At 38.4% G+C, this 16,152-nt stretch overlaps 1 protein-coding gene across 4 annotated transcripts in view; it reads right to left on the bottom strand.

Annotated features, from left to right (window-relative positions):
- The window catches only part of esr1 (estrogen receptor 1), a 248,537-nt gene that overhangs the window by 61,771 nt on the left and 170,614 nt on the right, over window positions 1-16,152 (bottom strand). The gene's annotated exons all lie outside the window — the stretch shown is intronic.

The following is a 16,152-nucleotide window of genomic DNA, read 5'->3' as shown; positions in this document are numbered from 1 at the left end:
TTTATATGGCAAATGAAACATCCCATCTGTAGTTTGAAAGAAATCTATCAGTGGAAGGGGAACAGCAATGATGGATTTGACATTTTTTGGGACATCTGTGCTTTACCCGTAAGTAGATATTAACAAAATTTTAGGCATCTTTCAGAAGAAAAGCAGACTACAAACAAAAGATTTCAATTCACGTGCAGTAAGGGTACTCATTCAGGTCCTGGGGGCCCACAGTGACTACAGGTTTTTGGTTTAAACAAATTTTTAATTAGAACCCATTTATTTACTTTGTTAAGCACTCACCCCCCAAGGGGGCGTACTACGCGCCAGCCACTTTATGTGTCTCTGCTGCTTGCATTATTAAGGGGGGCGGGGGGGGGTGGGTGGGTTGTGGGCTTAATGCACACTAAGGAGATGCGGTCAGATCAGCTGCAGGCTTGCTGCTGGTGAGCTGCGTGTTCTGCTTGTCGTACTGTGTGTCGATCATTTACAAGCCTGTACAGCAGCTGTCCTTTTGTCTCACTGCCTTGTCTCGCGGGACGTTAAAGTGTCTCTGAGAAAACCACGTATTGTCTCCTTCCAAGCCTTTTTTTATAATAGAGAGATATGTTTATTTGGGCTAAGTTTTAGTTAACTTATTTGTTACAATTTAGGACCATTAATTGCCTATTTTAGTTTAAAAAGCGGCATGAACATTTTATATATTGTTTTCGTAACTATCCATCAGTTAATAATGAGGTGCAAATGACAAAGGGACCACCAATTAATATTCCTCCATTTAAATGTGTGTACATACATCATGAAGTCTCTGTGTCAATACAATGTTTTGAAATAAATAAGAGACAAGGGAAGGTCCAAGAGGTACAAATCTGTTCCACACCACAAAACATATGGATAAGGTTCTTGGATAACTAAAAATCTACAATGTGACAAACATCATCCATCCATTTTCCAACCCGCTGAATCTGAACACAGGGTCACGGGGGGTCTGCTGGAGCCAATCCCAGCCAACACAGGGCACAAGGCGGGAACCAATCCCAGGCAGGGTGCCAACCTACCACAGGACACACACACAAACACACCCACAAACCAAGCACACACTAGGGCCAATTTAGAATCGCCAATCCACCTAACCTGCATGTCTTTGGACTGTGGGAGGAAACCGGAGCACCCAGAGGAAACCCACGCAGACACGGGGAGAACATGCAAACTCCACGCAGGGAGGACCCGGGAAGCGAACCCGGGTCTCCTAACTGCGAGGCAGCAGTGCTAACACTGTGACACCGTGCCGCCCCGTGACAAACATTTGTCTTGAAAAAATGAAAGTACTAACAAACCATATAATTAAATACCAAGTTTCATTATCTGCTAGGCCTGGCTGCTAATTACGAAGCAGGTTGGAGTGAAAACCTGCAGTCACTGTGGATCTCCAGGACCGGAGTTGAATACCCCTAACCTAGAGAGTTGGTATTTGGAACAGAAGCTTGAATACAGATAATCAACTTGTCTACCTACTTGTCTACTTGTGACTGAATTAAATATTAAATATCAATACATGGATGGGTTTACTCTGTAAAGACCTCCTAGTGAATAAATGGCTCTAAAGTGAAAAGTTGTATATAACTCACATCTGATTGCATGGGCATGTGTAGGTTGATAAAGCAACACCCCTAAATGCCATATAAGGAAAACATTCTCCTGCATCATGTGACAGCTGTGTGCCAGCAAAGCAGCAGGTCCAGATGGAGTATCGCCACAACTGCTGAAAGTCTGTGTGCTGGAGCTGGGGAGTCCTCTACAGCGCATCTTCAACCTGAGCGTGGAACAGGGGAGAGTGCCGAGGCTTTGGAAAACATCTTGCATCACCCCAGTCCCAAAGGTATCACATCCTAGTGAGCAGAACGACTTCCGGCCTGTCGCTCTGACGTCACATGTGATAAAGACCATGGAGCGGCTGTTGCTTCACCACCTGAGGCCACAGGTCCAACACGCCCTTGACCCTCTGTAGTTCGCATACCAGGAGAAGGTGGGAGCGGAGGATGCCATCATCTATATGCTACACCGATCCCTCTCCCACTTGGACAGAAGAAGTGGTGCTGTAAGAATTGTTTCTAGACTTCTCTAGCGCCTTCAAGACCATCCTACCTCTGCTCCTTAGGGACAAGCTGACAGAGATGGGAGTAGATTCATAGCTAGTGGCATGGATCGTGGACTATCTTACAAACAGACCTCAGTATGTGCGTCTTGGGAACTGCAGGTCTAACATTGTGGTCAGCAACACAGGAGCGCCACAGGGGACTGTACTTTCTCCGGTCCTCTTTTGCCACATGCAAAAGTTCTTTGACGACACTGCTATCGTGGGCTGCATTAGAAGTGGGCAGGAGGAGGAGTATAGGAACCTCATCAAGGACTTTGTTAAATGGTGCGACTCAAACCACCTACACCTGAACACCAGCAAAACCAAGGAGCTGGTGGTGGATTTTAGGAGGCCCAGGCCCCTCATGGACCCTGTGATCATCAAAGGTGACTGTGTGCAGAGGGTACAGACCTATAAATACCTGGGAGAGCAGCTGGATGATAAATTGGACTGGACTGCCAATACTGATTCTCTGTGCAAGAGGACAGAGCCAGCTATACTTCCTTAGAAGGCTGGCGTCCTTCAACATCTGCAATAAGATGATGCCGATGTTCTATCAGACGGTTGTGGCGAGTGCCCTCTTCTACGCGGTGGTGTGCTGGGGAGGCAGCATAAAGAAGAAGGACGCCTCACGCCTGGACAAACTGGTGAGGAAAGCAGGCTCTATTGTAGGCATTGAGCTGGACAGTTTGATATCCATGGCAGAGCGATGGGCGCTCAGCAGGCTCCTATCAATTATGGAAAATCCACTACATCCACTAAACAGTATCATCTCCAGACAGAGGAGCAGCTTCAGCGACAGACTGCTGTCACTGTCCTACTCCACTGACAGACTGAGAAGATCGTTCCTCCCTCAAACTATGCGACTCTTCAATTCCACCCGGGTGGGTAAACGTTAACATGATACAAAGATATTGTCTGTTTTTACCTGCATTTTTATTACTCTTTAATTTAATATTGTTTTTTATTAGTATGCTGCTGCTGGAGTATGTGAATTTCCCCTTGGGATTAATAAAGTATCTATCTATCTATCTATCTATCTATCTATCTATCTATCTATCTATCTATCTATCTATCTATCTATCTATCTATCTATCGTTTGATGCAGATAGCAGTGCATTACTAGAAATTCATAGTCCAACACTCTGGTGTAACTTTGATTTCAAAAATATAGCAGATATTACAGAGTTAAACCAGACATGTTGTAATTTAGCTTTAGATTTTTTTTTTCTTTCTCATCTTGGCAATCGCGGTATGGAAACTTTTTGAGCACTTGCAGGAGGATGGTAGGTGATTTGCAAACCTCTCGGTGATAAGGATGAATGCAAGTGTGATTTCTGCATGCATTAGTGGTTTTGACCTTTTACTATAATTTATTTATTTAATTCTATTTGGAAAGAGAAAAGCACTCTTTTGCTGGTACTAAAGACATGTTGCCCTCATTACCTGAACTGTAAATGTTTCTACCCTGTTTAACACATTTCACAAAGAAAATGTACAATGTCTAATTCATGAAGTAAAATGTATTTATCTGTTAACTTTTCAATGTCTTACTAAACACTGATTTATTGTATAAATTATGATATTATTTTGTATATTACTTTGAAAGTTGAATCTACCAAAGAATACTAATCATGTTAATAGTAGGCAACAATATTGTTCAACTTGTAGCACACACAGCAGATAAGCTGTTTATTTATTTGTGTTTTGTACAGCTAAATAGTACTACTACATTATATTCATGCAAATGTGAGCAATCAGCCATGTTGATTGTTTTTGGTGGACCAGCAATATCACAACCACAAAATACTTAACAACCTTGGTACTTAAACTATTCATTTCTGAGCTTTAACACACAAAGAGAAACATTCTTCATCCTTATACAGTATTAATTGAATTAACAAATGACCGGTCATTAAATATTTTCATAATATTGCAAAAAGTAGCACTTGACATAAAGTTATTTTTTCTACTCTAGCTTTCTCAAATATACTGTACAGTAGCTACCATTAACAGGACTTAATTAACAGTGTTTTATAAAATTCCACTAGAAAACCATCTGGACCAGCAACTTTTCTGCTGTGTAAAAACTTCATAGCATCCTGAATTTTGGCAGGTATCACTTGTTTGTCCAGCTATTTAATGCACACATCCAAAACTCCATATTTGCATTTGCTGAGCTAAGACTTATTTGCCTTTTTTCCATGCTTATGGTAAGAATGATGTAACACAATCATTAGTTGCTCTCTTTCTCTTGTGGTCAAAAGATTAAATTCTGTTTGCCATCCTGGTCTCTTTTTGAGAATATCATGGCTGATTTTGCATATTTTTGTCAATCTATACAATTTCAGTAATTAGTTCTTAAGTTCTTCTATTTAGCAATTTATCTTTATTTAAAATATATACAGTAAAATGGTTTGTCTTCTCGGATACTAGAGAGTTCCCATATACAGTACTGTATATCCTGTAGGAAAAAAGAAATGTGTACATAAAAATATGAATGAAGTCTTTGACCACTAGTATTAATGATAATGTTCACCAATGTCAGGTTGTGTTAATGGAATATTCACTTTAATTTCCTGAATAAGGTGTAGATCTGAGATTACAATAACATTATATTTACAAGATTTAAGAGAAAATAGTTTTTATTATTAAAAAAAGGTTATGAAAAACTGGATATACTGGAAAAAACGTTTATTGTCTTCAATATTCTTTATTCTATATATATTTATATAGCACATTTAGAAAAGCTAAACGTTTTTATATAGATTAAAGGCTAATAGTAAGAATGAAAAGCAAGTTAAAGAATTATAAAATATAAATAACTATAGAAAATGTTATACAAACATAAACACACGCACACCAACATACAAACATACATGCACAAGAATAAAATGTACACAGTACAAACAATATGAACAGAACAATTTAAACACTCAGAAGCTAAAAAGCAAGTGAATAAAAGTTATTTTTTAGTGAAAACTGAAAGCTTTGAATTGTGAGAGCTGACATAATTGTGAGGGGCAAGCCCTTCCACCGTTTGGGACCATCCATTGCAAAGGCACAAACACCCCTCAGTTTCCACCATGCACGCAGTACACAATAGATGATTTGAAGAGCTCAGCAGCCTGGCTGATGAATATAGATCAAAAAGATCAGCTAAATAAGGTGGAGCTGACCCATGTAGGGTTTAAAAACAAATATTGGATTCTTAAAATTCAGCCTATAACTGATAGGGAGCCAATGAAGAGAGGCCAAAACCGGAACAATGTGATCTGTCTTTGCTGCAGTTCAAACCTGTAGCAGCTACAGATGAGACAGTGTCGCACAGGATACTGGGTATTACAATAATCCAGACAAGAGGTGACTAAAGCATGAATGAGGTTTGGTAGATCATTAAACAACAAAAACAGCTTTAATTTGTTAATCGCCCTGAGGAAGGAACAGCTACTTTTTACCATAGCATTGATCTGTTTGTCAAATTTAAAATCTGAATCCAAAATCACCGCATGACTTTTAGCACATGGCTTTAAGTACTGGACAAGTGGACCCAAAGTGCTAGCAATGTTTCGGGTAACAGTGGGTTGACCAAATAGAATAACTTCAGTTTTTGACTCATTTAACTGCAAAACGTTTAGTGCCATTCAGTGTTTTATATCATCTAGGTAGTTAAAAAGCTTTGTCATCAACTCCATTTCACCCAGTTGCAAAGGAAAATAAATTTGGGTAACATCAGCATAACAGCGGTACAGGATGTTATATTTGTTTAGTACAGCGCAGAATGGTAACATATATAAATTGAACAATCAACATGTACAGAAGATGTCCTGCCATTGAGGCAATTTGCGAACACCTTACAAGCAGTCCCTCGAATGTCAACCTAATGCTCGAGCCTGTTAATTAGAACATAAAGATCTACTACGTCAAGCGCAGTACTCGAGTTCAATAAAATTAGTACTGCGCACCTCCCAGAATCAGCTGCCAACAGCAGATTATTCATCACTCTTAGCAGTGCCAATTCTGTTCTGTGAAATGTTCTGTATCCCAATTGAAAATGATCAAGTATATTGTTATACTTCAAAAAAGCCTGGAACTGGGTACCCACAACTTTCCCCATAAAACTTTGGAGAGAAATGGTACTCAGGAACTGGGAAAGCTACTGGGAATCCAGGGATTGAGGTTTGCCTTTTTTTAAAAAGTAACAAAAACAGACGGCAAGCCGACACATACACTGGCACAATCTTGGCTATGTGAGCCTGTCAAAGAGCATACAAAGACCATACCAATATGAGTAGAGAACTCTGTTGATCTGAGAGGTTGTGATTCCTAACAAAATCTATTGTAGGTGGCTTAGATATTGCAGTTGCAGCTGTTGACGGAGTCACATTGGAAATGAATACAGAAACTTTTAAAACGATTTTTTTTATCATCCAAATTTGGTGCAAGGGCGGCACGGTGGCACAGTGGTAGCCCTGCTGCCTCGCAGTAAGAAGACCGGGGTTTGCTTCCAGGGTCCTCCCTGCGTGGAGTTTGCATGTTCTTCCTGTGTCTGCGTGGGTTTCCTCCCACAGTCCAAAGACATGCAGGTTAGATGCATTGGCGATTCTAAATTGTCCCTGGTGTGTGGGTGTGCCCTGCGGTGGGCTGGCGCCCTGCCCGGGGTTTGTTTCCTGCCTTGTGCCCTGTGTTGGCTGGGATTGGCTCCAGCAGACCCCTGTGTCCCTGTAGTTAGGATATAGCGGGTTGGATAATGGATGGATGGATGAAATTTGGTGCATTTATATTAACCAGAATTGTGAACATTTTGTGTCATTTTCAAACATTGTGTCCTTCATGATCCTATAATATCTCAGAAGTAATGAAGGGAATTCATTTATGAATGAGAATTCCCAGTCTTCAGGTTTTCTTACTATGGTTATAATGAAAAACTTAACCCTATATTTAAAGCGCTTTTTTCCATAGAGAACTTCAGTGTTCTAATATGATCAATATTATATGATTTTTATATTTCAGAGTTTGTTTTTTGAGATTGTAATTTTAATTTTGATATTCCAAACTAGCAAGCCCTTCCACTCTTAATGTATTCAGCAAAGTCTCAAAATGACTATATTGGAATAAAATGAAGTATGACATGCAATCTCTCCTGTTCTTCCCCATCCCTCCATTTCTATCTTTCTTTCCCAAAAGAGAAGATCAGAAGTACCTAAAAACACACCTTTCTCATCGACAACAGTGACTAATAAATTTCTAAAGATATCAATACATACTGTATTAATTTTTGATCTTACTAGTAAGACCGTTAAAAGGATAAAAATAAGGATAAAAAGGATAACAATAAACAATAATGAAAAATATTAAACATGACAAAAAGAGAAAGAGATCAAAGCATCAGATCTTCAACAATTTATTTGTAATTCAAAATACATATTCAAACATTCACACAGAAAAAAAAATAATAATAAAAAAGTAACCGAAAAAAGTGAAAAGCAACTAGATTAATTAGAAGTGATTTGGACTGAAATCAGACTGAATTTATTTGAAATGCAGCAGAGAGCTACCGTCTTTCTTTAATGGAGTTGGCAAAAGAATAGATAATAAACAAGCAGAAGTCTGTTTCAAGTTGAATGCTTTTTCATCAAAACGCTAACCTGGATTCCAAGTCAGAAAATGAGATGCTAACTCAGAAAATCCAATTTTTTTTGAATAATGAATTATTATAAAAAAAATTAGCATTAATGTCCAGATGCTTTGACATTCATTCTAGTAAGGTATAACCATGGTGGTAGGGTTAATTGAAAAACATGGAGAAAGATTTTTAAAAAATCCAAATAAAACAAAAATATTGAAATCCAGCATTTAATACAGTGCTAAACACCTTCATTTATAAAGTTTCTGATATATAGCGCCACTTTTTTAAAAGAAGAAGAAAGAAGCACAAAGAGGACAAAAGGAAATGAATAGATGAAAGATTCTATCAATCTGTTCATCCATCTATCTACCCGCAGCCATCTCAACCCGCTTAAGTGTTCCAAGGAAGTTGAGTGCAGGACAGGAACAATCCCTGGACAGGGCGCCAATCCATCGCAGTCTCAGCACACCCCCACACACTCACACTGGGGACAATTTAACTGTGCTAATCCATGTGCATCATTGCTTATTAGAATGATATTAAACAACACAGTGATAGAAAAGTGTAATCAGATGTAAAAACACAAGCAGTACAATAATTAGCCTTAATGGGCAATTAAAAATAATGAAATTAAGAAAACATACTGTATATGGCAAGCCCAATGTATGCTACTTATATTCATTATTTATAGCCCTCAAACATTTGCAAAACTTTCGTAGCGACATTACTTACAATCCCTTTTTGACAAATTAGTAGCCAAAGCTACAATCTCAGCATCTCCACTCACACTCTCCATTTCAGTCCACGGTCTAACCTCATTCAGATTTCCTAAATTGATAGACAGGAATCTTTGCATTTTTCTCTGCCTTTTCCTTGGTGTGGGGCAACACCTTTTTCTTTTCCCAAAAATGTATTGGTTTTGATGATGAAAGCTTTTGCAGAACATTAACCAGGTAATTGATATGCTCTTTTAACTGCCAATTTCTCCATAATTATGTTTTCTGACGATTTAAGTGAATAATTTAGATATTTAGATTTCCAAAATCTCTGGACTGCCTAACATACATTTTTTATTTCTCCTTGCTGTTGTCTCCTGAATCTATTAATTTGTTCCAAATATTGTCATATTTGTTTAAAATGGTGGTAACCCTTTCATCACTACTATTTGCCATTTGTTCTAGCTGTTCAATGTAGGATAGAAACATATGTTTTACACTATTGAGTTGGTGACCAAGTATATTCAATTACCCTAGGTTCTTGTCTATAAGCCGGACTCGTGTATAAGCTGGAGACCAAAAATCATACGAATTTTTAAAATAAAATCTTATCATAGATAAGCCGGACTCATGGATAAGCCGAACGTACTATAACCTATAACTAATAGAAGGGATGGAGGTCAGTGGTCTCACTCGCACCCATTTAATTTCTTTAAGGGGGGAGAGAGTGTGAGATATTGGCGTCTCTCTCACTCCCCGCATGGCGCGGTTGGAGCGGCCGGAGCACATTCTTTCTGCTCTGGGCGTCGCCGAGTCAACACGCGCGCGTAGCGGTCATTTAAATTGTGATTTTATATGTAAGCATATTTAAATATATATCGCGGATTTTTTGCTGGTTCGCGGATTTCTGCGGACAATGGGTCTTTTAATTTCTGGTACATGCTTCCTCAGTTGGTTTGCCCAGTTGATTTCATACAAGGGACGCTATTGGCAGATGGCTGAGAAGCTAGATTGCTTACTTTTCTCTCTCTCTTGCGCTGACTTTCTCTGATCCTGACGTATGGGGATTGAGCAGGGGGGCTGTTCGCACACCTAGACGATACGGACGCTCGTCTAAAAATGCTGAAAGATTATCTTCACGTTGCTATCTTTTGTAAAGCTGATTCCTGAAACGACATGCTGCACGGTGCTTCGCATACTTAAAAGCTCGAAGGGCACGTATTGATTTTTGACTGAAAAACAAACTCTGTCTCTCTCTATCTCTCTCTCTCTCTCTCTCTCTGCTCCTGACGGAGGGGGTGTGAGCTGCCGCCTTCAACAGCTTTGTGCCGTGGTGCTTCACATACTTAAAAGCCAAACAGCCCTATTGATTTGTTTGCTAGAGATTGTTTTCTCTATCTATGTGACATTCTGTGCTCCTGACACGCACTCCTTTGAAGAGGAACATATGTTTGCATTATTTTAATTGTAAGACAGAACTGTCATCTCTGTCTTGTCATGGAGCACAGTTTAAACTTTTGAAAAAGAGACAAATGTTTGTTTGCAGTGTTTGAATAACGTTCCTGTCTCTCTACAACCTCCTGTGTTTCTGCGCAAATCTGTAACCCAAGCATGACAATATAAAAATAACCATATAAACATATGGTTTCTACTTCACGGATTTTCTTATTTCGCGGGTGGCTCTGGAACGCAACCCCCGCGATGGAGGAGGGATTACTGTATAAGCCGGATTTATGTATAAGCCGATATTCTATTTTTTCATTTTCACAACTTTTTTCCTTAGATAAGCCGCGGCTTATAGACAAGAACTTAGGGTATATTCATTTGGCTGTCAATTCTATCCTCAATTTTGCCTTCAATTTTTTCACGCTTGTAGTGGTTATTTAAATGGTTTCACTTCATCCTCCATTTCTTGCTCTTTCATTCATTTTTCTCATATCCGTCTCCAGGTTAAAAATTAGCTTCCTTATATCCAGAACATTTTTAGTCTTTTGCACAGTGCTCTGGCGGTGTTTCATTGTTGGTCAAAGTTTGTTTAAGGGTTGCAGAATTAGATGACTGCAATTGAAACATTCACAAAATGCACTCTATTTCAGTTTGAGTAAAGCATGGTGCGTTTTAATTTTACATTTTCAAACAACATTCAAAATAAAATGATCTCAAATTTATGTGGTTAAAGATACTAAGTAAAAACTATGCCAAAAATAATTAAAAAAAAATATATATAAATAGATTTGCAAATAAATCTAATCTTTTAATAGCATTACTTGGAGTAATACCAGATGGGTTAAGATTATACAGCAATAAATCTACTGTGCTCTTCTTAACTGCTTTGCTCACACATCACCTTATCTTGTTCGACAGGAAGAATTCTAACCCACTTTCCATAACTCAATTTTAATGCAATGTCTTATATTATTTAAAATTAAAAACTTCAAAATTTCCCTTAAGAATCGGGCAAGAATTCATTAATGCTATTCTAAAAGTGGCCCGCTGGGCCTCTTCATACTATTCTGCTTTTCTTTTGATGTTCTAATTCATAATTGTTTTATGATATTTCATAATGTTTTTATGTCTTTCCCATCATGTTTTGCTTTGCTTTTTGCTGCCCTCTATGGATTTTGAACATTGAGGAATCTGTTTTGAACATTAGATTTAATGTTTAAGGTATAGTTTAAAGTATTTTGTGCCTTTGGGATGCCTTCTTTGTTTTCTACTGCCAGTTTTTGCCAATACATTTATTTATATTTATGTAACTATTTATATTAGAGAATAAATGTTAAATATTAATAAAATATAAAGTGCAAAAATTTCTGCTTGGTACCTTCTTTCACAAAATTTTTTGTTTTTTGATTTTCCAACAATCAAATTCGGCTACTGCATCATAATGTATTTGGGTGTATTATTTATTTGTCTGTATTAATAGTATTTATCTGGTTGAGCAATGTTATGATAATACTAATGAACAGCAATGCTGAAAGTAGTTGACCCGTAACGAAAGTCAGAACTTTTTTTTTCCAAGTACGTAAACGTACCTGTACTAAGCGAGTACATCTACACAACGTAATAGTACATTTACTGACTTGTGACAGTAGTTAGTGAGCATAGCTGGATAAAACATTAAAAGAGAATACAAGGAAAAAACACAAAATGGAGGAACGTTAGTCTATGTGATTAAGTATTTCAAATGAATGTCTGAATATTTCTTGTGTGTGTGTGTTTTAACTTTTATTTCACTAACCTTTTGCTCTTAACCGGCGACAATAACTCAAACCCAGTTATCCAACCTCTGTTGACGATGCATCCACTTGGTGTGTATTAATTTCCGGTCAGGACTGAATATAACTATTTTGACTTCTACCTAAATGACTGAAATTTTTATACAGTATTGTACAACACCACAAGATTCAATAAATTAAACATGATCAAGTTATGTTCAAAAGTGGAACATAAACAATACATGTAATATAAATACATTTTTGTAAATGTAACACCTTGCCATTCCACTTTTTTTCAGTGTAAGAAAAGAAGACTTGTCTGAAGGTTAAAAGGGAGAAATCTGTTTTTTAACCTCCAGCTCATTTAATTGACACAATAACTGAGTAGAAAATATAGCTGTCACAGAGACTTGGTCCTTGATGGCTAAGGAAGGCTCAAGGGATGCACTGATCGCTGAGGATGCAAAAGGACACTGCATCCTGATGGTTCCAAAATGTTGTAGCTGCACCTCTAATCTTAAACGTAATTATATGGGTTTAGCTAAAGGTAACACTAGGAGGTGATATTCATTTATCTTAGTGAAAAGCTCTTTGAGTCTAACGTTGGTTAGTGAATTCTGGCTCATCTGGTTAGAAGAAGAAAGGCCAATCCAGCAAAACAGAAAGACATGGGAAGTGAAAGGAGTCCCTGAACCACCCCACCTTGTAGATTTATGGAACACACACAAGATTATTCTTCATAATGTGATCAGGAGATTAACTTCCTTAGAGTTGGATTTTATTCCAAAAAAAATGTAAAAAGTGTTGCACTTTTATTAAATCTCAAAAGTATAATAATGATGCAAATAATAATGAAAAAAATAATAATATGAAATGAACAATAATAACAAAAATAATAATAACAGTAATAAAAATACTTCTAATGAAGCCAAAGCAGTGTATAATCTCAAAATGAGTCTTTTGTGTGGTAAATCTTAAAGCATGGTGAAAGACACAATCCAGCATCACAGTTGAGACAATAATAGCGTGTTTCTTTTCATAATTTCTTTCCAGATTTATTAGATTTTGAACAGCACACTGCACAGGTACAAGTTGGATTCTGTTTTTTTTTCTGTTGGAGGTATATAATCAATAAAATGTCAACCAATAAGATGCTCTGGATTGATCCACGATGTGCTGCTTCAATCGCGTCTCTTTAGAGCAGGGGTGTCGAACTCCGGGCCTGGAGGGCCGCAGTGGCTGCAGGTTTTCATTCTTACCATCTTCTTAATCAGTGACCAGTTTTTGCTTCTTTTAATTAACTTGACTCAGGCCCCATAGTTGTTTCTTTTTCTTTAAATTAGCAGCCAGACAATAATGAGACACAAACCAAGCCACCACATGACCAGCTCCCCTGTGCCCATCACACAATATCTGAAATTAAAGAGAGGTGATGGTCTTGGTAAGGTTGATCTCTCAGGACACCAAAACATTTTGACGGTGCTCTTAGAAAGAACAGAAAAACAACAGTTTACGAAATGTGTGCTGTGGCAGAATGAGAGCAGCAACAAGCCATGGAATTAAATAACGGGTTTAACTAACAGCAAGAATTGGCTTCTCATTAAGAAAGTGATTGGAGTGAAATTGGTTGGAGTTTGAAGGCCCAGTTTAGCTGGTCATCTGTTAGCTCGTTTCACATCTCATTTCTGCTTGGCTGTCATTTAATGAAGAAAGGAATCAATTCAAAGGGCTGGACTCTTCTATTAAAGTGATGGGGAAAAAATTAATTAGCAGGTCACTGATTAGGAAAAGGGTGAGAATGAAAACCTATAGCCACTGCGGCACTCGAGGCCTGGAGTTCACCACCCCGTCCTAATCAGTGACCAGTTTTCACTGATCATTACCTTCTTTTCCCTTCATTTTAATAGCCCTGTTTTTAAGGATTCAGTTCCCTGAATTTATTCCTTTCTTCATTAAATGGCAGCCGAAATTAAATGAAATGTGAAACGAGCCGACAGATGACCAACTAAACCAATTTCACTCCAACCAATCTCTTAATGAGAAGCTGATTCTTGCTGTTAATTAACCCCGTTATTTAATTCCATAGCTCATTGCTGCTCTCATTCTGCCATAGCAGACATTTCCAAAACTGTTGATGTTCCTGTTATTTCTAAGAACGCCATCAAAATGTTTTGGTGACCTGAGCAATCAACCTTACTGAGACCTTCACTTTTCTTTATTTTCAGATATTGTATGATGGACACCAGTTATTTTGGTTCATTTTGTGTCTCATTCTTGTTTGGCTGCTAATTAAGGAAAAAGAAACTAAGGGGCATGAGTCAAGTGAATTAAAACAAAGGCAATTAGCAGCAAAAACTAGTCACTAATGAAGAAGATGGTTAGAATGAAAACCTGCAGCAACTGCGGCCATCCAGGACCGGAGTTTGACACCCGTGCTTTAGAGGTAGTGTAGATGGTGGATGTGCAGCAATGATTTGTTCTACAAGCTGCCATGTACAGTTTGCATGAGATACAGTTTCGCCAGCTTTTTGTTTGTATAAGATGAATGCGTTCCAAATGCACTGTTCCACCACAAGATGAAATATCTTTTTGTAGTATTTCTTTTGTTGCCTCTGCATAATGGGCTAGAATGTCAATTCTTTAACCGCACTATGAACAACCACAGCACAAGGTTTCATAACCTGCTTGTTGCCTTTTGCCTCTATAGTGACTGTAGCTGCATTAGGTACAGAGCGAAGAAGACAAGCATATTTCTTGTCTTTCCATTTAGTGCAGACACTTTACCTTTTTGCCAAGCTGCTAGTACACCTTGCTGTAATTTAGCTCTGCCAAAGTCTTCAGGCATGCCATGACGGTTGGAATGCACTGTTCCATATGCAGCAGTCTTTCTTTGCAGCTAGACGTCAAATAGCTCTGGCAAAGTAACCTTGATCCTGCAGAACATCTATCAAAGTCAGCACTGATGACGTAGCAATGCCGTACTAATTTATGGATGTGGTGAGAGGGCATGCAGGTGGTGGGTGTGACAGAGCAAGATGTAGAGGACAGGAAGATATGGAACAAGATGATCCGCTGTGGCGACCCCTAATGGGAGCAACCAAAATAAGAAGAAGTAGAAGAAGATTGTATTTCTGATCAAACATTGTCCCTTTCCCAGTATACAGAACCAAATTCCTGATGTACCATGTTTTAGATTCACAAAGTTTGTAAAACTTTATGCCAAATCTTGCTTTTTTTGATGCAATGTACTGCATCCATGACAGTCCACCCTTATAAGCTATGAGACTTTCATTGTTGCCGACATCATGGTCCGGAATGTAAACGCTCTGAAATTTTGCAACAATGGCTTGGTATATCTTCCAAATTTACTTTAGTTTGGGTGCTGAATAGGTATTCTCATCAAAGACTTCATTGTTGGCAAAGTGCAGACATTTCACCCATCCATTATCCAAATTGCTATATCCTAACTACAGGGTCACGGGGGTCTGCTGGAGCCAATCCCAGCCAACATAGGGCAAGAAACAAACTCCAGGCAGGGTGCCAGCCCACCACAGGGCACACAGACACACACACACACACAACCACACACCAAGCACACACTAGGGACAATTTAGAATTGCCAATGCACCTAACCTGCATGTCTTCGGACTGTGGGAGGAAACCGGAGTACCCGAAGGATACCCACGCAGACACGGGGAGAACATGCAAACTCCACGCAGGGAGGACCCAGGAAGCGAACCTAACTTTCCTACCATTGCTCCACCATGGCACCCGCAGATATTTCATAATTAGTGAAAACCTACACTCAGATGTAATTTCTCCAAAGAACAGCAGCACTCACAGCACTTTTACAGTCCGAGTGACTCTCGGTTCTAGTGCTTATGCAAGACACATCTGTACAGTTTTCACAGTCCGAATAACACTTGGGTCTAACTCTAAGGAGGATAAAAACTTTAAACAGACCAAGAAACAAGTCAAGGACAGGTTGATCTCCAAACCAGTGATACTTATAAGATCACCAAACTAAAAAAGAATTAAAGACAAAAACCTCAGCAGAATTCAACAACCAAACCAACCAAGAATACATCACTAACCAAAGTAAATTGGGCAACACGGAGCTAAGATTTGTTTTGAAATCCCAAAACTATAATAACCAGAAGCTATGCTGGCAGTGATGATGTCACACATCACAAGGTCGGGGTCACTTGGCCAAAAAAGTCAATGAAGCCTCAACAAATGTGGCTTCTAAAATGAAATATGACCTCACCAAAATTGTGGACTCATGAAGATCACATCACAAAAGTAAAAATTCAGCAAACAAAAAAAACCCAACCATAAATTCAAAATGACTTATAAAATTAGTGCAAAACCTTGAACCATTTAAGGCTGTCTTAGAAAAGTTAAAGGCTTTGTTTTTTGTTGTTTATTTGTTTACTTTGATGTTGGTCCCTTTTTTTGTACTTC

Source organism: Erpetoichthys calabaricus, chromosome 3 (assembly GCF_900747795.2).
Source record: "Erpetoichthys calabaricus chromosome 3, fErpCal1.3, whole genome shotgun sequence".
Lineage (NCBI taxonomy): Eukaryota > Metazoa > Chordata > Cladistia > Polypteriformes > Polypteridae > Erpetoichthys > Erpetoichthys calabaricus.
The sequence above is the reverse complement of the archived record's forward strand: the minus strand, read 5'-3'. Positions and strand labels throughout refer to the sequence as shown.